Consider the following 24,856-nt stretch of genomic DNA (forward strand, 5'->3'; position numbering starts at 1 on the left):
AAGGTAAACCGTGTTCTGCTGCTAGACTCTACTGGAATCAGAAATCTACCTAATTCCTACATCAGCATTGGGGAGGGGGATCAAAAAGTGAAAGTTTGCCCCCATGGTACTCTTAGAATTCTTTTAGGTCTCTATTTGACTAGCTACCACACATACATATATTGGGGATTTGAAAGATGATCAATTAAAGAATATATTAAACCCATATGACAAAAGAGCCATTGTCACATTTACGATCAAAGATTATGTCTATATTTCTATTATAATATTTAAATATATTTGCCTAAGAGATATACAAAAACAACCCTAAAAGCCACCTATCCAGTGCAGAAGTCCTAATCAATTTTGCCACAGATCCTTTGGAAGTCTAATAAAGCCCATCAACCTGTTCTCAGAATCAAAATTTTAAATGGATCAAATAAAATACAAAAGATTTTACAAAGAAACAATTACATTAATACACAATTATTAGGGATGCCTGAGTGGCTCAGCGGTTTAGCACCAGCCTTCGGCCCAGGGCATGATCTTGGGAGTCCTGGGATCGAGTCCCACATCGGGCTCCCTGAATGGAACCTGCTTCGCCCTCTGCCTCCTATGTCTCTGCCTCTCTCTGTGTGTCTCTCATGAATAAATAAATATAATCTTTTAAAAATAAATAAATAAAACATAATTATTTAAATTTTTTTTAAATTTTTAAAATTTATTTATGATAGTCACACACACACACACACACAGAGAGAGAGAGAGAGAGAGAGAGAGAGAGAGAGGCAGAGACACAGGCAGAGGGAGAAGCAGGCTCCATGCAGGGAGCCCAACGTGGGACTCGATCCCGGGTCTCCAGGATCGCGCCCTGGGCCAAAGGCAGGCGCTAAACCGCTGTGCCACCCAGGGATCCCCAATTATTTAAATATTTTTTAAAAATCATTACCTAGCAAATATTAGTGCTTCTTTATTAACATACTAAATAAGTAGATTCACACAATTCTGAGTAGGTATGAATATAAACTCCTAAGCGAAGAAAATGATAATTACAGTTAGAGGTTTAATAAATATTTATTTACCAAAAATAAAGATGTAATTATCTTCTCATCCATGTTCAAAGACCCCATCATGTCCGTTCACGGACCTCAAGTTAAGAAGCCCCTATGACAACTCCAGTGATGGCAAACTCACTGGCCATGTAGTACATTCTTTCTTTGTATAGCTCAATAGCATGAAAGTATGGTTTTATACAAAAGCAAAATTCACCTCCTATAGCTTTACCCTTTGGTATTACTTAGGCCTATATTTAACCGTGGCTTATGAATGACCATTTTTTTCCCATTTATTAATCAAACAGTATACAGTAGAATAGATTTCTACTGGGTACAATGCACTCTGGGTAAGGAAACAGGGCAAGTACCGGCTCATGAAATTTTAATTCCAGTTTTTCCTGTGTATGCCCCAGGCTACAAGGTAAAATGCAATTCTTTATCTCACTACAGGTGACAGTTAAGCAATTTAGTCTGAGAAAGGGTATTCTGGCCTCAGCACTGTGACATTGGGAAGGGATCACTTTACTGTGGGATGCCCGAGAACACTCCTGGCCTCTACAGCCTAGATGCCAGCAGCACCCACCCAAGCTGCGAAAACCAAAAAATGTCTCTAGACATTTGCATAGATCCTCCAGGAGAGAAAACTGTCCCTGTGGAGAACTGCGGATTTAGAGCAAGTCTAGTCCCTCTCCAGAATGGCATTCTAATTCTAGTTCCTCCAACTGTTCTCTTTCCTGTGACAAAATTTCAAATTCACTTACTATTTTGCTCACTTCCCTCTTAAACACATCTGTGTTCTATCCACCCGGCCTGACACCGTTTCCAGAACTGATCACAAAACTCCGAATGTGTAGTTCTGATCAACTCTAAGTATATTGCTAACAGGTTCTAACACGACACCTGTAATTAATTCAAGTTAAGGTTACATTAGCTTTTCGGTTACCACCTAATATTGCTGATTCTCATGAGGTTCCAGTAAAATTTAAGTTCTTGAGTCATTTGCATGTTAGTTACCAACTAATAACATTTTTCCAGCTTGGTGCTAATCTGTTAAACAGCCTTTGAGTACAACTAGTTCCTCATTCATCTAACTGTACTGAGACCCAGGTCACAAACACAAGAATATGATGAAAGAAGTTGCTGAATTCCTCGATGAAGTTCAGATACATTATGGTTGATGCACTTCCTTGATCTACAAACCTGGTAACCCTACTCTCTCTCTCAGACGTGAGCACACACGAAATGCTCTCGTTTTATCCACTGAGCCATGATGGTTCCTTTGAACAGGATTACACAGCTTCCCTAACACCACGCCAGTTTCCCCTGCAGTCTGGCCACAGCTATGGAGAACATTTCTATGAATAGTTTCAAAGTTCACCTTTCCACAGTGTCCACACATTCAGGTCACATGCTGCTTCTGAAGTTTTTATTGTGTAATAAACGTCTTTATGGAAATCTGTATTTTAAAAATTATATCCTAAAATATAAATGTAGATCGCAGAGCACATAAACAACATGAACAAATCCGACTATATAAATTTCCATTTGGAGAAAAGAAAAGCACAAGTGTAAAGACAAGTGACACACCAGGGAAAAAAAACAGAAAAGAAATACAATCTCTCTAATACAGAAAGAGTTCCTAGGTGGTTACTGGGACCATGGGGCTTCTGACCATATTCTGAAAATGAATCAGAAAGAGTGGGAGCTGCGAGCACTCATGCTCAGCCTGGATCGTGCTGGCAAACAAACAACCTCTCAAGAAGTTCAATGGGGAAGACATCCCTCATGCAGGGCTTCCACGGAAAGGGCCCAGAGGACCAAGGATCAAGCTGAGCAGCCAGGGTGTGAGCACCTTGCCCGCCGAGCTGCTACCAGAGCACAGAGGGCCTCACTGGGAAGTGGGCCGAGCTGACCACACTCCGCACATTGGCTGCTGCAGGGGCCAGCAAGGCCAGAGCAAGCCCCCCTCCGGTCGCCACCCAGCAGTGGCTGCCTGGACCACTGACCTCTGACACTGTCCCTGAGGCTTCGCAGCTAAGTCCAGACGCCCCGGCACATCCAGGGCTGTGGTGCCCACACCGGCGAGAACCTCCTGCCTGGTGCTGAATGGCTCCTGGATGAGATTTCCCGCTGGACCGATCCAATGCCCCTTCCCTCCCAGCCCACCCCTACCCCAGCCCTGGTGAAGCACCAGCCACGGAGGAACGGGAGCCAGTGGGCCTAAGGTTGCCAGCTTCACTCAGGAACCAGCTGCCACCACTAATGATACCCCATGGCTGCTCCATGGCCAGTGGCCACCTCTGCTGCCACCAAACTGTGGGCCTCATCCTTTGCTTGGCTGTGAGAATAAACCGTTCCCTGTGCCACCCACCCCATAAATAAATAAATAATAATAGAGTTCCTAAAATTTGAGAAGAAAAACACCAATAACTCACTGAAAAGGGGGCCAAAGAACCTCAAGAAGCTCAACAGACAGCTCAGAAAAGAGGTAAATAGGACTCAAGTATAAAAAAAGGATGAACAATCTCATCAATGATAAAATGACTTCAAATAAAGATAACAGTAAAATGCCATTCCTCAACAATCACAGTGGTAAAAATCTGAAATTCTGACAACACTCTAGTTTGAATAGTGCCAAATAAAGAGTACATACCCAGTTTGAATAGTGCCAAAGAAAAGTACATACCCAAGGAGAATTTGGCAATATTTGGCAAAATTAGATACACATGTACATTTTGACAGAGCAATCTGACTTTTGTGGATCTACCCAGAGATGCGAATGTGAAATGCTTTATGCAAAATGACTCACTATAGCACAGTCAAAAACAGCACAAGTGTAGAAATGATCCAGCAAAGGGCATGAGCAGAATAAACTCTGGTACTTTCAGATAACAGAATAAAATGCTGCTACTGGCAGGAATGAGGAAAAGCTTTTACCCTGTGATGCAGCATGATGCACAAGATACAGTCAGCTGGAAAAAAGTGAGCAGTGTGACACTATGCACAACAGGCATCTTTTACATGAAAGGGTAGGAAACACACACACACACACACACACACAAATGTACTTGATCACATCTGCCAAAGGAATCTTTCCTTGAGTGGATATACCAAAATGTAATAACATGGAAGCAAAGCCTTTCCAAATGCAAGTGATTAAACAGTTTCAACTTTGAAACCCTGGGATTATTTTAAATAATAAAAATTAAATTTTCATACAAAATAATACCTAAAAACTTCAAATAAATTGAAATTAATGTCTAACAATATATCAGGTTGGTTATATTACCATACAGAAGAAATTATTTTTTTTCAAGTGATGTTAGAGAATAGTATTTTGACTTTACATCCCCAGACTCTAAGGACAAGTATCTCACATTGAAATATTCATCTTCATTCAGAAGTCCTACTGTTAGTAATACTGGCATTATAATGTAAAATACAGGAACTATATGACAAGATAAAGCACACAAGTAATTGTGTTAATTTAATTATAAAAAAAGATCTTCAATTTGAGAGAAAGGAGATTAAAATTTTTAAAAATCAAAGTAATTAAATAAAAACCCTGTAAGGTCAAATCTGAATTGGAAGCATCAGAAGAAATTAATGGACTTTTTCACACACACACACACACACACACACACACACACAAAATATTTCCTAGCTCTTTCCATTGCAAAGGCCTTGAAGCAAAAGACAAGCTGTAAAAAGTAAGCATCTGTAGCACCTAGACGATGAGCTCTAAATATGACTCACCACTAAAAGGAGTCAAGGCTCCTTGGAGAAATGGCTGAATCCAAGTGTAAGTCAGAAAATGGACAAAAGGAGTTTGGTACATCTTGATATGCCAAAAAAAAAAGGGAGTTCTCAAAAATTAACTAGCTCATTCAAAAGAACTTCCCAGCCAACCAACAGGTGCACCTGGCCAAATGTGGGGAAATCTGAACGCCAGCAACAATAATGACTGCAGTGACAGAAACACAGACAAGTCCTCACGAGCATGATGAATACAGCAGGCAAACCACGGAAGCAGCCGAGGTATCCATCCTGATGGGTGGATGAGAAAGAAGTGGTACATGCATGCACAACAGAGTATTATTCGGCCATAACAAAGAATGAATTCTTGCCATTTGCAATGACATGGATGGAGCTACAGAGTATAATACTAAGCAAGGTAAGTCAGAGAAAAGATAGATACTATATGATGTCACTGGTATGTGGAATTTAAGATAACAAGCAAAGGAAGAGAGAGAGAAACAAATCAAGACCTTTAACTCTAGAGAACTGATGGTGACCAGAGAGGAGGAGGGAAGATGGGGGAAATTGGGGACAGGGATTAAAAAGGACATTTTTCAAGGGGTGCCTGCTGGCTCAATCCCGAGAGTACATGCCTCTTGGTTTCCAGGTTGTGAGTTCAAGCCCCATACTGGATATAGAGATTACTTTTAAAAAGAAAATCATAAAATCTTTAAAAAAAAAAAAAAAAGGAGTACGGTTACCCTGATGGGGTACTGAGTATGTATAGAATTGCTCAATCACTACACTGCATACCTGGAACTAATGTAACACCGTATGTTAACTACGCTGGATCTTAAATAAAAAGCTTATTTTTTAAAAAGTGGGGAAAAAAATCCTCACATCCATGACAGTAAAGAAAACCAAGCAAGCCAAAAACAAAATCATAATCACTGTCAGTACTGCAAGTAACTAGGGCACCAACTCCTTGGCCTGACAATAAGCAATGAAAATAAAAGAACTCAGCAACTCTGCTTTCCTGAACTTAGATGCAGAAAATGCGTTTGTATTTTTTTTTTAAAGAAAAATGCCAGTCACTCAATGGGACAGAAATGATAGAATTAGAAAGCCACTACTTTGTAACCCCTACTTGACTGGGCAGAGATCCACGAGGATAAAACCTGCACCAAGGTCCTGGCTGCCGAGTCCCTCCTGCTGTGCATCCATGTGCTGCCACAGGCCAGACATCACTCCCAACCCAAGCATTCTTCTCAAATAGTTGGATCTGAAGCCACAGTGGCCTTAAAGCTATAGAAACAAGTCAAATACCACCACCATCCCTGGAAACAAAAAAAGGCAAGTCCAGAATGGGGATATTCTACAGGAAAATGTAGCCAGTTTTTTCCAGCATGTCTATGACAAGAAATAAAAGGCAAGTTGGACAGGGGTGAGAATGCTCTAGATTAAAGAGACATAAGATAACTAAACATAGCGTGTAGACCTTGTCTGGATCCTCGATTCAGATAAATTAACTGTAAAAATAGTTTTTCAGAGAGACAGGGAAATCTGAATTTGGGCTAGATATTAGGAAATAGTAAGGAAATATGGTTAACTGTTGGCAGGAGTACTGCATTATGGTTAGATTTTTTGAGATATACACTGAGGTAGAGGAAAAGAAATATGTCAGCTTTAAGGACTTGCTTTAAAATAGCTAAAACAACAAAAAACTAAGAACAATGAAATTCTGAAAATTTTTAAGTGCAAGGGATGGCTATAAATGAATTTCATCTATTAAATTTTCTTATTAAAATGTTTACTATGGGAACGCCTGGGTGGCTCAGTGGTTGAGCATCTGCCTTTGGCTCAGGGTGTGATCCTGGAGACCCGGGATCGAGTCCCACATCAGGCTCCCTGCATGGAGCCTGCTTCTCCCTCTGCCTGTATCTCTGCCTCTCTCTCTCTATGTCTCTCATGAATGAATGAATAAAATAATAAATAAATAAATAAATTAAATAAATAAATAAATAAATAAATATTTAATATGAAAATAAATTCCAATTACAAACTATTATATATAACATAAACCTAGTTTCATGAAAATATAGATGCTTTAGGAAAAATTCAAGGAATCAGATTCTGTAGATAGATAATGAACATCAGAGGCCAAGCATCTATGGCTTGCACTGAGCAAGCAGCAGGTGTGTGGAGGAGAGATAGGGAGAGAGGCAGGGCCTTAGAAATAGCCAGACATTAGTTTAAACCCCAGTATTTTCACTGATTGCTCATGTGGCTTCGGGCAAGATGCTTGAGGTCTCTTGTTCCCTGTGTACAAAACAGAGAGGCTACTCTATTTCACAGGGTTTTGTGGTTACTACATCATTTATGGTATGTAAAAGCACCTGTCATGAATAAGGCACTTGATGATAAACGTCACTTCCTGTGTGCACATTCTCAAGCCCTCATACTTACATGAGAACTAGTTTGAAATCCCACCTCTAGCAAAACAAAATACAAAAGCAAAAACAAATGAGCGCATATTAAAAGTATCTGAAAAATGCAAAATAGTAAGCTTTATAGAAAAAATGACACTTTACAACACTTACAATTGTTTTTGAAATTCAATATGCAAAAGTTCAAATCATATCCAATGATAAGACTGTAACCAAATCAACATACACAAAATTCTGAATGGTCATCTTGTTCAAAGAAAATAACCATGTTCCTGAACTCAGCCTCAATATCATATAATATCAAAAAGAAATCCAAGAATATAAAATAAGAAATCATGTTTTTATAACCTGCTTCTTCAAGCTGTACTGAGATTCTTTTTTTAAGTATGCGAAATATTAAAAAGGCATTTTGGGGCGCGTGGGTGGCTGAGTTGGCTAGGCATCTGACTCTTGGTTTCTTCGACTCAGGTCATGGTCTCAGGGTTGTGGGATGGAGCTCCATGTGGGGCTCCCCGCTCAGCATGGGAGGTCTCCCTCTCCCCCTGTGTCCTGCCTCCGCCTGTATGTTCTCTCTCTCAAAAAAACAAAACAAAACAAAAACCTAAATAAATAAAAAAAGACTTTCTAAGTATGAACAAGGATAATGCACCATACAAACTGTATACACAAATTAGCAGACTATCATTTACTGTATTTACAGTAATTTCACATCAAAGTAAATACTCTGATTCAAAGAAGCGTCCTATAATCAGAATGCTTCTATCTGTACCTGTTTACTATAGTAATATACTATGATAGCATAGTGGACTAAAAATTGAATTCACATTCAACCTCTTTTGATTAAAAAATAAAAACTTCATGCAAATTACCTAAATTAAAAATATCCTCAACTGTCTATGGTAGTATTGCATGAGTACTACTGTTTGCTTACACAAGATACTTGAGAGGGGCCTCCAACAGAAGTGAAAAGAACAAATTAAAAACAAAATAATTTTTGGGGTAGAGGATGCAACAGTAGTGACAGACTATTATGGTCTTAAGAGTTGGGCTTTTACAAACTAAACAGTTTGTTGGGTGCGAGTATTGTTTTGGTGTACATATTTGACATTCTCTCCCTCTGTATCGCGAACGATCTTGAACTGCGTCTTTGGTGCCAAGCAGTACCTCCCGACTGACTTCCTGTTTCACTGGGCATGATCAAATGATCCCAGCAGACTGGAATGTCACTTAGTACCAGGCAAGAAAAAAAACAAAAAGGTAAGGTATATAAATCAGTACAGGGACTTCAAAAAGAAGTCCTGTTGTTAAGGGGGATTGTTAACAGCACTGATTTAGAAAAGGAACATAAACCTCTATGCAGGGGCAAAGTGACACTGACATGAGCTCGCAGATTCCACTGAGACGTCTTAACAGAACTACTCAAGAGAACTATCAGCAAGAGAAGCAATCACTGAATAGATTCTCACTTCGTGTTACTAAATATCCTCACTATGATACTTTCACCTACTATTCCAATCATCTACACTGTACAACAAACATCTCAAGCTTACACACAGAAACACTAAAAAAAAACTACATTCTGGGATAAATTCTTTAGGCAATTAACAGAAAGTCAGAGACATGAACTCAAAAACAAAAGATATAGAACTATGGTAGCTGTTAGGTTCTATGAAATGAAAACCTAAAAATCACTGTGTTTATATATAAAATTACACTGTTCACGAAACCTCACTTAAGAAGGCTTCTGCAGATGACATTACGGTATCTAGATATGACTGCACACACCATCACACTGTAAGAAACAGCAACAAATAGAACTATTTTTTTTTTCAATTTAAAATATGGAATGAGGAGTCAATCTAAAACGTACACTATCAAATCTAAGCATGTTGTTGGAAACCCCCCCTTTCCCCCACAAATAGCATCAACTGATATGGAGACCAGCAGACAGATCTAAATTTCTGCCCTGAGATGAGCAAGGAAGATGTCCTGCTACAGCAAACAAAACAAGAAAGGGAAAGAGAAAAACACAAATAATGATGATAATGTAATACAAAATGTAAGACCACCTAACCACCATCCTAAGAAATCTCATTAGTAACAAAAGAGCCAAGCATGGTGTTGGGGCTCTTTCTGCATCCTCCCCTTCGAGGCTAGTACTATTACTTTCCTCCTGTCTTGCAAAGGAGGAACTGGGTGTGAGAAAGACCAGCTTGGCCTGATGGCACAGCTAATACCAGACTTTGTACTGAGGCAATTCTGAAGCAGGAGGCCATACTTTTAACCATGAAGCAACTCTGCCTCTCCTTTACTCTGAGGTATTAAAATAAGACTGGAACTCCTAGTTCTAGCAAGATGGAAGAACTAAGGGTTCAGGAACCATCATTGCCATCATATGGTAGATAATATGAAATAAACTTTCTCTTAAGTATACTGTTGAGTTTCTAAAAAAGAAAGAAAACTCTAAGAAGGCAGGACAGAAAAACAGGGATCCAGGATGGGCTCCCGAGCGGCCAGCACTGAGCCAGGTGCTACCAGGAGGACAGCGTGTTACTACACCACAGACAGATTCCAATTGGACCACACCCCTAAACGTAAAAAGCCAAACTGTAAAACTTTCAGAATAAAACATGGAATACATGCACCTAACAAAAAGTATAAAACTTAAAAGCAAAACAAAACAAAAAGATAAACCCAACTACATTTCAGGAGTTTTAAAATCTGTTACAGAAGACACTGTGAAACATGAGAAACCATTAATATAAACATAACAAAATACAAAATACGTGGCAAGTTAGGATTCAGATTCTACAAAAAATTTCTGAGTCAATCTGAAAAAGACAAATAGCTCACAGGAAAAATTACATGCAAAATCTATAAACAGGCAATTCAAAGAGAAAATGAGAATGACCCTTAACATAAGAGAGCCTGTCCACTCACTGAAATTAGGGACATATATAAACAATAAATATTTCATATATTCCAGGTTATAAAAAAAACCCTGAAAATACTGAGAAAGTGGGAAATTCTGAAATTTGGAATGCAAATGGACATAATCATCTCAAAGATCAATTTGCTTGGCCTGGTCAATCAGAATCTCTGCATGGCCTATGACCAAGAAATTCCTAGGTGTCCATGCTAAAAATTCTCATTAGTACAGAAGGAAGCATGGACAAGGATGTTCATTAAATCCACATCTCTAACAAGAAAAATATAAACCACCTGATCATTTCTCAGTAGGGGGCGAGACAGATTAACTGTAGTTCATCTGGACAATGGAATACTAGAGAACAGTTACAATAAGTGAATAATCACCCACAACTTCCAGTAAGTACACATCTCTGGAAAGGCAGAAAGCGAGAAGGAAAGGCAGAGAAGCCTTCTGGTTATGTCTGTATCTATTCCTTAAAACTTCTGGGTCTTGGGGATCCCTGGGTGGCTCAGTGGTTTAGCGCCTGCCTTCAGCCCAGGGCGTGATCCTGGAGTCCCTGGGTCGAGTCCCACGTGGGGCTCCCTGCATGGAGCCTGCTTCTCCCTCTGCCTCTGTCTCTGCCAATCTCTCTTTCTCTCTCTCTCTCTCTCTCTCTCTCTCTCTCTCTCATGAATAAATAAATAAAAATCTGAAAAAAAAAAAAAAAAAAACCTGCTGGGTCTTGATTCAACTGAAAGAAAAATAACAAACACGTCTTGTTGCTCTGGGAATTAAATGAAGTAAGAGATTGGTTGTAGCACCTACATCACTAGTAGGTGTGTAATACGACTTCAAGTCCAAGAGGCGGTCAGACAACCTACTGCCCAGGAAGAAACTAAGTTCCCACAATCAAAGAACCGCCCAGCAGGCAGGCTGCCTTCTACCCAGGGTCTCCCTGGAGCTGGTGAGAGCCTTCAGGACAAAGGTTCTCTGCATTCTTCCAGTAAGAACTCTCACAGAACGAAGAAGGGAAAGGGAACAAACTGTCCACAAGGGAGGAAAAAACAAAAACCAACATCAGAGTTCAGAATTTCCAAAGCCGGGGCACACATGAGTTCAAAGATAAACCTCACTTCACAGTAATGCTGTGAATTGTATTAAAAATGTAAAAACTATACCTTTAATAAATAAATGTAAACACTAATATGGGAATAATAACTTAAGAGTAAATGTTTTAAAAATAAATGAAAACTTTAATTTAGTAGCCAAGGAAGACTTAAAGAAATTAAGCCTAGGGATAGAACATTATTTCCAGTAACGTGGTTGTGGTCCTCCTCCTCCTCCCCCTCCCCGTCCCCCTCCCCTCCCTTCTTCCTCCTCTTAGTTCTAGGCAGGGGGAGGGAAAGAGTAATGAACAAAATAAAACAGCCCCTATTCTCAGGACATTATAACCCAACAAGAGGAGATACACAGTAATGAGAGATGGTGGCACACAAGAAATACACAGGGCAGAGGGGGGACGTAGGTGGGAGGGAATACTTGAGCAAAGCCCTAACCCTCGGCAAAGAGCATTCCAAGCAGAGGGAACAAGTACAAATGCCCCCAGGACAGCAGCTGGCTGGCATCACACTGGGCTGGGGAGGCCAAGGTACATTCTGAGTGATGTAAAACGACAGGCTGGTCTGGGCCAGGAGCGAGAAGGGAGTTGGATCATGAAGCTTCTCTGAAGGCAGAGCTACCAGAACATGCTGAGATTCAATGCGAGGTCTGAGTGAGAGAAAGGACTCAACGACTGAGAGAGTGAGAGAGTGAGAGAAAGGACAACGGCAAGGTGGGGAGCATAAGCAACAGACAAGTGACTTGCTGGATGCTTACGAATGGGGAGGACGGTAAGGGCAGCTGTGAGTGGGGCCATGGCAAGTCAGAGTTCAGTCCTGGACACGGTAACCCCAGGGCAATGATACACACATGGCCATTCAGTGCTTAAAGTCACAAAGAGGGAAATTTCAGCAAGCAAGCAAGTGGCAGAAGAGAGGAGGTACGTGGTCAGACCCTGGAGTCTCCTTCACTCAGCAAAGGAAAGCCGGCCAGTGTTGGAGAGAGGCCCGTGGAGGATGGGTCAGCATCAGGAGTTACAAAATAAAGTCCGCACTGGGCAGCGTGAAGGTCACGGGTGACTCAGACAGGAGAGATTTTGGTAAAGTCAGGAGTTCATGGGACACCTGGGTGGCTCAGCGGTTTAGCGCCTGCCTTTGGCCCAGGGCATGATCCAGGGTGATCCTGGATCCCCTGCAGGGAGCCGGCTTCTCCCTCTGGCTGTGCCTCTGCCTCTCTCTCTCTGTCTCTCTCATGAATAAAATAATAAAATACAAAAAAAAAAAAAAAAAGTCAAGAGTTCAAACTCAGGGTAAAAAGCAATGAAAAAGTTGTAAAATTTAACTTTCCTGTTAAACAATTCAAATTGATAGCAGAGTATATATCCAAGCCTCAGTGTTTTTGAAAGAGCTGAAATTTAGTGCAAGAGCCAGGTGTGGGACAGTGTGCCCTGGTGTCAATGCCTTCGACCTTGAGCTCTTACACTTACCACCTAATCCCTGGAGCATGTTCATCAGGCCCTCAGCTGTATGCAGAGTGCCCCGCAGCCACTCTATCTTCACAAGTTCTAGGGAGGAGAGATGAGAAGTTGCTCAGACAACATTTCCATAATCTCTAGTCCTGGAGGTGTGGGCGTTTGGGAAAATTATTTGAACATTTGAGCACAGAACGGCCTGGAAGCAAAACATCAATCAAAAGCTGTGCTGAGAGACACCTGGGTGGCTCAGGGGCTGAGTGGCTGCCTTCGGCTCAGGGCGTGGTCCTGGAGTTCCAGGACAGAGTCCCACATCGGGCTCCCTGCAGGGAGCCTGCTTCTCCCTCTGCCTATGTGTGCCTCTCTCTTTGTGTGTCTCTCATGGATGAATAAATAAAATCTTTAAAAAAAAAAGTCTGTGCTGAGGAAGACTGGTATGCTCCTGCAGACTCCCCTGAGACAATGCTAGAGGTGAAGGCAAATCATACCTCTAACCCAGCCACCCAAGCACACCAACTGCTACTGGATTCCCCCAAAATATAGTTAATTTTCTTTCTGCTCCTCCACTGTTCCTCATTATCTATTCCATTTCCAAAGCTCCTCTCTTCTAAGGCTGGCCACAGTTTTTGCTTTGTTCTTTAGGCATTTATTTATGGCTAATGGGGAATGACTAAATGTCCACGCCTGTGACAACATCACTGGAGAGCGCTGCAAATGATCCAGGTGGAGGAGGAAAACCAGCCCTAGTCGCCACTTCCCGAGGAACAGTCACCAACTGCCCATCAGTCTAAACTCAAAAGCAATACCAGATTTCAGCACAGGTAGGCCGTCACCTCGACTGCCCAGTCTAGAAAATACATCCTCCAGATTCCATGACCAGAGCCACAGCATCCGCAGTCCAGTCCTGGTCAAGGAGACGAAGAAGACGACCACACGGGACGAAGCAGCTAGCGGGGACCAGGCCTCCGTTAATGCCTCTCACAGAGGACCCCATGACCCAGGAATACCAGCGACATTTTTTTAGTATCTAAACAGGCATGAATAGTCCGAAGTCAACAAATGCTAAAGAAGCATATCACGTCAGCCACGGTCAGTGTCAGTTTGTCCCCATGGTCTCAGAACAGTCCTGTACTTACTCACAGGCCTTTCTTTACTTGAAAATGTACATAGAGCCCAGACTCTGATAGTAACACACTTACACTGCCGAGAGGGGAGCAAACGGAATCACCCGAGGGGGAAGGGCAGGAAGGAAACAGGCCGACACCTTCAGGAAGCAAAGGAAAAAGCCTTTTCGTGGTCCTACACTGGGCAAGTGATCCTGGCGCTCAGAACATCCGGGTTACCGGGGAGAGCAGCTGAGGAGGGCAGCAGGGCTGCAAGCAGTGCTAGGGCCGGAGAAGGCCCCGCTTTCAACCTGCCCTCTGGTCAGGACGCGCACACAGCCTCCCCGCGTCAGCCCTCTGGGCCACCCGTGAGTGCTCCCCTCTCCCCCTCCACCTGGCTCCAACCGGGTGTTCTCAGGCCTGCGTCCTGGGGCTCTCGGGGCTCTGGTCTCTTCCACACAAGTCTCTCCCACAGTCTCATCTCTGCCTTGGCTCCTCCCTCCGTCCCTCCCTTCCTCCACAATCAACCTCCTTGCTGTCCCCTCCTCTCTAGCTGTGCGTCCTCCTCTCTAGCTGTGAGCCTAGGAACCTTCTACCTGGAAATCCACAAGCACCTTCAAAAGCAAACTCTCTCAATGACAGCTTCCTATTTCCCCCCAAACCTCATCGACCACATGTACGCTTCTTTTTACTTCTGGCTCAGGGTCCTACCATGTGTCCAGGTGGCCAAGAACAGACCTGGGACGGGCCTGGACTTCCTTTCCTCTCAGACACTGCCTCATCAGTTTCCAGGCCCCGGGGCACTTCCTCAGCCACCTCTCCTGCCCCGTGACCCATGTAGCCTGAGCTCAGGCCTCTGTCTCCCAGAACCGCCGGCCAGATAACCCGCCGGCCTCCTGCCTCCAAGCTCACTCTCCCTACACTTGCCTGCTCTGCTACCAGGAGGTCTGCTGAGCGGCAAACCTCATCCTACTGTTTCATCTGGAACATTCCTAACTCAGCCAACAAGGCGCTGGTTAACACCTTCAGGTTCCTAGGTCACAAACCGGCTCCTTGGCTCCTGACGCACTAGGACGCACACATAAAGCACGCTACCCTTCAGCCACCGGGTTACACTGCGAAAATGAACACGCCATCTCAGCGGCTTATGACAACTAAGATTCAGGTCTTTCATGACAGCACATCACTGTGTGGGTAGCTGGGCCTGTTCCTGTGGCCTTCATTCTGCTATCAGGACAGCACTGTGGCGTGGGGCTTAACGCCTGGACGCAGGCTGGCCCGTGTCACTGGCCAGAGCAAGCCACACAGTGAAGCCTGACACTCGGAGCACAGGAAGCAACCCTCGCTCAGGAAGGAGCAGTGGACACTGAGGAACAGTGCTCCGCAGGTCACCCGGCACACACGTGGCACCTCTCCTCCATCTAGGTCCTAAAATTCTTCTGGATTCAGAAGAAATACTTCCTATAGCTCGGTTAACCTTGCTGACCTGCAACGCAGGAAAGCTCTGCTGCCCAGGTCACTCGGGTTGTCCCTCCTCACAGCGCTGACTGCAAACACTGTATCTGCTGAGTTGCGAACGTCTGCTGCCAAAGGCATTCCTGACCAGTGTGCTCTTGCTCATCTTTTCACAATGGGTACCAGATGACCCAAGTCTGCTGAATCAATAATGTTCTCTGCCAGGAAAGCCATCCCTTTTACCCATACAGAAAATTCCAGACAATTCTTTACAGAAAATTCCAGACAATTCTTTACCATCTAAGGACTCTCTCGATAGTCTATAAAAGATGTCCCTGGTCCCCACCATCCAAACAGAGCACCTATCATACTACTGCCATGGTTTTTTCAATCTATCTTCCATACTAGAATGGGAGCTATCTGAGAAAAGAACCATGTGTCCATGAAGTTCTGCAGGCTCAGTACTTGCAGCGACTGGCCCATAAACAGTAACTGCTAAATGATTGACCTTGTAAAGGAGACAGAGAGGGACACATTTACTGAGTGGGAAAGCCAGGATTCAACCTCTGGCCCGAAGTGCAGTCAGCGTTGTAGGTTGCCACTTAGGCTCTGCTCTGACGGCACAACGGGGCCATCCATGATGGTCCATCTGCATCCCTTCTTTCTTGGACAGCAGACCATTTCATCCTCTCACCTCTGCAGGGTCAGTCTCTGATCAAGCCTGAAACACAGCAAGCACTCAATGAATACTGGCCAGAATGAGTGCTGTGCTGACCTAAGAAAAACGCAAAAGGAATGTCGAGATGTCCACAGTTTTAACATGGCAAAGCCACAAAAAAACAAACATAGAAGCAATTTCTCTTATCACCAGGCCTGTGATATAGGTGCATAACTATTCCAATTTTTTTTTAAGATTTTATTTATTTATTCATGAAAGACACAGAGGAAAGAGAGAGGCAGAGACACAGGCAGAGGGAGAAGCAGGCTCCATGCAGGGAGCCTGATGTGGGACTTGATCCCAGGACTCCAGGATCACACCCCGGGCCAAAGGCAGGCACTAAACCACCAAGCCACCCAAGGATTCCCTATTCCAAATTTTTGCTCACAGAAGTAGAAAAAAGCAGCAAACAATTTTCATAGTATTTTATGTAAAATCTGCAATGGGTCTCAACAATCAAGCTGGTGATATCAATTATATGCATTTGTAACCACATACTAAAGATAAAATGTCTAAAAATGTCATTACACTAATAAAATGCAAATATTCCAGAAGCACTGGAAACTTGCTCAGAAGTGTGCAAATCAGAAACAAGTGGCATTTGGTGGCTTAGTTTCCACTTGGTTAAAAAATAATAACTTCTTACAGTTAAGTTACACTTATACTAGGAAACCAGAGTAGGAAAACATGGCGTGGCATGTGGCTAAACACCCTATAACACTAGTTTAGAGACAACCTTAGTTTGCTGCTGTTACAGAATTATATACTAACACAAAAATTACATATGTATGTAATGTATACATGCAAATATTACACTCAATTATTCAGAGTCATAATAGTACACTTGACTTCCCATCTAGAAACTTCCTCCATGTGAGAAAAGACCAGACAAGTGAATTTGTAGGATCTGAGAATGTCCACTACACTGCGCCTAAACCCACCATTTCATCTGAAATTCCCCCTTCTAATTTGAGAAAGGCAAATATATGCTCAAGAGATATTAGGTAGAATTGTTAGTAATAATCAAGTTATTATCTCTAGAAAACCGGTGAAATTCAAACATTACCTAGGGGAAAATCGCTAATTAATATGTAAAAAAACTTTACAAAATTAAATTAACTGAACCCCAGCAGTGATGAGAACAAACAAGTTTCATTTGTCCTTTACATGGAAACGTGGGCCAGGGAAGGGCTGAGGCGACACTGGAGCTAACTCAGAAGGAAGCAGAGCGAGAGAGGAAGGGACTACTACAAACTCAAAGGGACAGCCATGCTGTCACCAAAGAGTCTGAACCCTGGGGAGCCTGCCTCTCTCTCTCTCAGGCACAGGAAAGATATCTACAAAGTTACCAAAATTCCCTCATATCCTTCACTCATACTCAGATTTTTAGTTGCTCCAAGTCTAGTTGCTCCAGTTTAGTTGCATATTTAGAACATAAAGTATGGCAAGCACTGGGCTGGCTACAAAACACACAATCATCTGTTACAAAGATAAAAGCTATAACAGAGCTTTAGAAAATCAAGATGATCTATATATCTGTGTATACAATATATAAAAATATACATATATACACACAACATACGTTTCCTTAAACCATGCTTGTGATTCTTTCTGAAGATCAAGCTCTAAATTACCCTATTTTTTTTAAGATTTTATTTTTAAGTAATCTCCACACCCAAAAGAGACTCGAGCTTGCAACCTGGAGATCAAGAGTCACATGCTCTTCTGAGCCAACCAGGTGCCCCTAAATTATCCTATTTATAAGTTATTTTCCTACAAAATTTCCAAATTTCATTGCAGTGATCTTAAATTTCTGAATTCTACAAACACACTGGTTAGGGTTCAAGCCAACACACAGGTTCATTGCTCCTCAGCTTACTACACCTGCAATCCTCGAGCATATTATTTCATCTCCTTGGGCCTTGGTCTCTTCACCCAAAAATGAGAACAGCAGAAGTACCCACCTCACAGGGTTGCTATAGGAACTAAAAATACACACAAAACATTTATTAGAAAACAAATTGTTTTAATTTAACTGCGTAATAAAATACAGGTAAGAAATCTTATTGGATGAATAAGGGAATTTGTAAATATTCCTCTGTAGATCAACTAAAGCTTCTGCTTATTCAAGCAGAGGAGAGGAGTTAGGAGAACTGTAGGATAACACACACAAAGCACCCACGTTTGTATCAGGCATGTGGACATAGCATACACTCACAGAATGTCCAACCAACCTAGGCAGCTTTTAAGAACTGGATTCCCGACAGACATGTGCTTGGTTAAGAAAAACGACTCAGTACTGACTAAAAATGCAAACAATAAACACACAGAGCCAAACATACACGCACGCTTCAAGCAATTTCCAAATATTCTAAAACATGTATATTTCTTTCATAATAGAAAACAAGTATTTTTAAACATACAATCCCACTACAGTGAAGTAAACACATAAACTCCTTCTAACTAAGCTTTCAAGAAGATACTTTACAAATAAAACATAAAATAGTATCATAAATGTTTCCTAATGCTTTTCCAGATTTGCTGGTCTTAACTTCACTGTCCCCAATACTCCCAAAGTAACCGTTTCCTGAAAGTAATAAATAACTTTTAGAAACTGAAACCAGAAAATTTGGTATAAAAACATGTCAACTATAGCAAGAACTCAACAAGGCCACCTTTGCCAAACTTGAATTAAAAACACATTTTTAAACACTTGAAGTCCTAAATGTTAAATGTACACTGTCCATGGTACTCTGGGAGAGCTCCTCCTCTTGAATAACCAGCAGCTTAGCTGATCTACAAAGGAACCCTTCACAAACTGGCTTATTCAGCAAATAAGATTTCTTATCTGTATTTTATTACCTTGGTAAGTTAAAATAATATGTTTACTAATAAACATGTTTCATTAGATGCTTAAAAGTAGTGTATCAAAATAATTTAGTAATGCTAACTATAAAAAGGAAACAGTCACCAAAAAGTTGAAATGAATTTATATCTCGCCATAAATTAATACCACCACAATATATTTGTTGCAAAACACGTTGCCAGCAAGTAAAGAAATTCATCTTAAATGTCAATTCAGTATAATATTCTGTTTTTAGCACGTTTTTAGAATATATTTTTAGAATATATTTTATAAATTTTTAGATTATGTTTTCTAGAATATATTTACAAATTACTTTGAAGTACTAAGATTCCATATTCTGTATGGCAGGTTTAAGAAACAAGTATTATCTGTCTGTATTTGTATATTTGTCTTTATGTCATGAAATACACTAAAGCTAAGGGAAAATACAACCAAAAAAGCAAAAAGACATCCTCACAGAGTCAACGGCTGGCATAATCAGAGTTTACACGTGGGAAGGAGAGCTTGAAAGGACACACAAGTGCCAGAAGATGTGAGCCCGCATCAAACAAAATATCCACCCACCACAACGCTTGGAATACATTAGACAGCATTGTTCTCTAGGCTAGGAATGGACCCACCAGGAGGAGTGGCCTAAGTCTTATCCTGGGTGAATCAGAGTAATAAAATCCATAGGTCACCACTTTAGTGAGGTTGTGGGACAGTATTCTTCAATAACAAAAGTATAAACGCTGTACCTTATTACTGATAAGTAAAAATTAAGATATGTGCTTATATAGAAAATAAATATATAACGTAAAAAAATTAACACATGTTGAAGTCTACTCTTCTATCATATTGAGCCTTATGTTCACATTTTAAATTATATGTATGTTAATTTTAGAGCTATAGTTGGAAAATACCATGAATACAGGCTTTAATACCTACCTTCAAATATAAACCAAAATTCAAATGTAAACCAAAATTCTTAAAACCCATCTTAGTATCCTAGGGCAGTAGCTCACAACTATAGTCCAAGAGCCCCTGGGGTTCCCCTTAGACCTTTCAAAACCAACTGTGAAGTGCAAACTTTCGCACGCTGGTACTTACACAGGAACAGCCTCACACTGTGCTGGCACATGTATGATGGGCCGAACCGATGCCCGTTAGCACAGATCAAGGCAGCAGCATCAAACTGGACTCAGAGCCAATGAAGTTTTTCACTGCTATGAGTAAACACTTAAAAAACGGAGGTGCTGTTTCACTTAAGAGTATCTTTGATACAACAGAAAAAATGATGAATTTTACTAAAATCTTTGTTTTAATAAATAAATAATAATAATTTTAATTAATAAATCTGTGTTCAATAATCTATGTACCACTCTGGGAAACACTTGTACATAGGCTGCGTACCAGTTTGATGGATCTCTCAAGAAAAAGCACTTGTGAACCGCTGAAGTTGTAATCAAGCTGAGCCAACTTTTTCATGGAATACTGTTTTTACCTGAAAGAATGACTGACAAGCTACATTTATTCAGGCTTGAGTATCTGGCAGGCATTTTCGCAAACACGAATGAAGCAAGCCTATCCCTTCAAGTGCTGCCTCTGGCAGTGCTGCCAGTAATAAAATTTGGGCTTTGATAAGGAAGTAAGACGTTTTGAAAACTTAAGATTTTTCTGATCAGTGGTAATATTAAACAAACGTAGTATTCCGGTATTGTTTAAATAAATGTCCCAACATTTGGAAAATCCACATAACTCAGTGAACCAATATTTTCTGTATGGTCAATGCATGATGGCAAAAACTATGTATGGGTAAAAGATCCACTCAAACAACAAGACAAACTCTAATAGAACATAAAAAGTATCTTAAAAGATCTTTAAAGAAGAATTAGCAGAAATTAAAATACTTAGGCTCAAATAAAAAACCTTCATATAACTGATTCTTTTATTACTAATGTCTCTTAAAAATAATCACACCCAAAATTACACAAGTTTTTGTCAATACAAAAATTGATTAATGTGAAATGTAATTTAGAAACTCATTAGAGAGCTCATATAAAATCATGGTATATTGTAAACTTATGTAAAATCATGGGGTATTTTACAAGCATTGGTCTAGAAGTCTGGTGCCTTCAGAAATCTACTCAGATAACGATGCAAATAACCACCTAAAAATAACATATTTGAAAGACATCTTCCCAAGTCATAGGCTTTACACAAACCAATGTATATAAGTTATGCATTTTTCTTAAAGATTTCATTTATTTATTTATGAGAGACACACAGAGAGAAGCAGAGACAAAGCAGAGAGCAAAGACACACAGGGAGAAGCAGGCTCCCTGTGAGGAGCCCGATGCAGAACTCGATCCCAGGACCCCGGGATTACACCCTAAGCCAAAGGTAGATGCTCGACTGCTGAGCTACCCATGCATCCGGAAGTTACACATTTTAAGAATACAATGGTTTTTAATTATTTACTGCGTCCAACTGTGTGCATTTTTTTTTTAAGATTTAATTTATTTATTTGAGGGGGAGGGAAGCAGAAGGAGAGGGACAAGCAGACTCTGCTCCCAGTGCAGAGCCGGAGCCGGGCTCCCATCTCAATCCCAGGACCCTGAGGTCAGGACTGGAGCCGAAACCAAGAGTCAGACACTGAGCCAACAGAGCCACCAAGGCGCCCCAACACTGTGTATATTTTTCCTCCCACTTCATTTTCGCAACTAAACATATGGAACTAGGTTCAAAGCAACAGGAAAAACTGACAATCTGAAGCCTCGGCACCAAAACACTGTGACTAGTAACAGGCACAAAAAGAAGTAAGATAGAAATCTTGTTGGTTCTCTTGTAAAAGTCAGGAAATAAAAAGAATAAGTAGGTTACCATGGAAAGTACCATTATTAGCAAACAAGGGTATAAAAAGAAAGTACATTCTTGCAAGGGACAACAATTTAAATTTGCAAAGGGCAAAAGACTAATTTTCCTTAGTAAAACATAAGTGAAATCAAGCAAGAGAGAACAATAAGCTAGAACTCTGAATATAACAAGTGCGCTGGACTGCACTTAACCCATAAATACCCAAACAAAACTAACAAATAAGCATTTTTTTCATGGGTCTTAATTTTAGGATTCAAACTCTGTTCTACTACAAAATTCCAGTGGAAGCTCTCAGATAAAGTTTCAGAAAGCAAAGCAAGACTTCTATATTCGAAACAACCTGTCACACAGCATTTACTACAGGTGGGGGCTGAGCTGAACTCAATAGTCACATGCCCTCTTCCTACACATGCTTCTGTGCTACCCAAAAGGAAGACTTTTTTTTTTTTACACAAAGAAAATATCTGATATTTTGTGGAAAATGGTCTTGCCGGTTCAGCCTAGGTCAACCAAGCACTCCAGGCAAGAGTAAATTTAAAGAAGTCTGAGACTTCAGAAACTGAAACAACAAACCATTTACTCAAGTTTGTATTGTTTGCACTTACTGTGAATGGAAAAAATTCTAGTTTATCCCTCTTGTCCTGGTATAATTATTACTCACATATGTCCCATATGGTTCACTCTAACTATTATACAGTAACAGCATTTAAAAAGCAACTCTCAACAAGGGGACTATAGAGGGATATCTCAAAATAATAAAGGTCACAAATGACAAACTCATAACTAATACCATCTTTAAATGTGAAAGGCTAAAAGTTTCTCCCCTAAGATCAGGAATAAGACAATGATGCTCACTCTTGCCTTTTTTTTTTTTTTTTTTTAAAGATTTTATTTATTTGAGAAAGAAAAGGAGAGTGCTTGCTTTAGGCAGCACATATACTAAAAAAAAAAAAAAGAAAGAGAAAGAAAGGGAGAGAGAAAGAAGGTGAGCACAAGTGGGGTGGGTAGGAGCAGAGGCAGAGAAAGAAAACTCTGGACTGAGTAGGGAGTCATGGGGCTGGATCCCAGGACCCTGACTGAGATCATGACCTGAGCTAAAGGCTGAAGCTTTACTGACTGAGCCACCCAGGTGCCCCTCACTCTCGCTACTTTTATTCAACATACTATTGGAACCCTACTGGAATAAAAAAAATTCAGTAAAGTTGCAGGATACAAAATTAATACTCAAAAATTCATTGTATTTCTATGGACTAATAATGAACTTCAGAAGGAGAGATTCGGAAAGCATTTCCACGCACAACTGCATCAAAAAGAATAAAATACCTAGGTATAAATTTAACCAAGAAAGTGAAAGACTTGTACACTAAAAATGACAGACACTGAAAAAATGGAAGACGACTCAAAACAAATGAAAAGATATAGATAGGGCAGCCGGGGTGGCTCAGCAGTTTAGCACCGCCTTCAGCCCAGGGCCTGATCCTGGAGTCCCGGGATCGAGTCCACATCGGGCTCCCAGCACGGAGCCTGCTTCCCCCTCTGCCTGTGTCTCTGCCTCTCTTTCTCCCTCTCTCATTAATAAATAAAATCTAAAAAAAAAAAAAAGAAGAAGAAGAAGAAGAAAAGAAAAGGTATAGATAGACCATGCTCAAATTGGAAGAATATTCTCCCAAACCATGAGAAGAATACTGTTAAAGCATCCATACTACACAGAGCAATCTGCAGATACAATGCAATCCGCATCATTTTTCACAGAACTAGAACAAATAATTCTTAAATTTGTATGGAACCAGAGACGACCCCAAATAGTCAAAGCAATCTTGAGAAGAACATAATTAGAGGTATCATGCTCCCTGATTTCACACTGTACCTACAAAGCACCAGTAACCAAAACAGGGTGATACCAGCACTAAAACAGATCAATGGGGGAAAAAAAAGAGATTCCGGAAATAAACACATTTATACAGTCAAATAATCTTCAACAAAGAAAGCAAGAATACATAATGTAGAAAAGACCATCTCTTCAATAACTGCTGTAGGGAAAACTGGACAACTATGTAGAAAAAATGAAACTGAACCACTTTCCTAATACCACTTACAAAAATAAACTCAAAATGGATTAAAGACTCATATGAAACGGGAGACTATAAAACTCCTAGAAGAAAACTCAGGCAATAAGTTCTTGGGCATCAGTCTGAGCAATATCTTTTTGGATCTGTCTCCCCAGGCAAGGGCAACAAAAGCAAAAACTGATGAATAAATCTACATCAAATTAAAAAGCTTCTGCAGAGCAAAGGAAACCATGAAGAAAATGAAAAGGTAACGTACGGAATGAAAGAAAATGCTGGCAAACCACATATCAAATCTACCCAAACAACAAACAGACAAAGGATTCACACAATGTAATAGAAAAAAAATCAATTAAAAAATGGGCAGAGATTGTGAATTGACATTTTTCCAAGGAGACATCCAGATGGCCAACAAGCACATGAAAAGATGCTCAACATTACTACTCATCAGGGAAATGCAAATCGAAACCACAAGATGATATTACCTTACACCTGTTAGAATAGCAATTATCAAAAAGACAAGAAATGACAAGTGTTGGCGAGGATGCAGAGAGAAGGGAACCCTCCTGCACTATTGGTGGGAATGCAAAATGGTACAGCTACTATGAAAAATAGCATGGAGATTCCTCAAAAAATTAAAACTAGAACTACCCTATGATCCAGCAGTTGCACTTCCGGATATTTACTAAAGAAAATGAAAACACTAATTTGAAAAGATAACAGGCACTCCTCTGTTCATTATAGCATTATTTACAATAGCCAAGATATGGAAGCCACTTACGGGGTCATCTACAGGGGAATGAATAAAGAGGTGATATACATACACAATGGAATATTACTCAACCATTAAAAAAAAAAGTGAAATCATGATGCTGACAACATGGACAGCCCGGGAGAGTATTATGCTAAGTGAAATAAGTCAGAGAAAGGCAAATACCATCTGATTTCACTTACGTGAAGTCTAAAAAGCTTAACAAACACCACCCAATAACAACAACAAAACTAGAAACAGATTCATAGATAGATAAAATAATCTGATAGTTGTCAGAGGAGAGACAGGGTAGGAAGATGGGCACAATAGGGGAGGTGGAGT

The 24,856-nt window shown here is 40.7% G+C and overlaps 1 protein-coding gene across 47 annotated transcripts in view; it reads right to left on the bottom strand.

Moving 5' to 3' along the window:
* Nucleotides 1–24,856, bottom strand: part of AFDN (afadin, adherens junction formation factor) — a 138,523-nt gene that overhangs the window by 107,901 nt on the left and 5,766 nt on the right. Inside the window, exon 1 of one of the 47 annotated variants that reach the window (XM_072766047.1) lies at nt 12,715–15,931. The exons of the other annotated variants lie outside the window; for them this stretch is intronic. The gene's annotated coding sequence lies outside the window, so the exon portion shown is untranslated. Of the gene's footprint in view, nt 1–12,714; nt 15,932–24,856 lie in introns of those variants that run through there. 47 annotated transcript variants of the gene reach the window in all.

Source organism: Vulpes vulpes, chromosome 1 (genome assembly GCF_048418805.1).
Source record: "Vulpes vulpes isolate BD-2025 chromosome 1, VulVul3, whole genome shotgun sequence".
NCBI classification, from domain to species: domain Eukaryota; kingdom Metazoa; phylum Chordata; class Mammalia; order Carnivora; family Canidae; genus Vulpes; species Vulpes vulpes.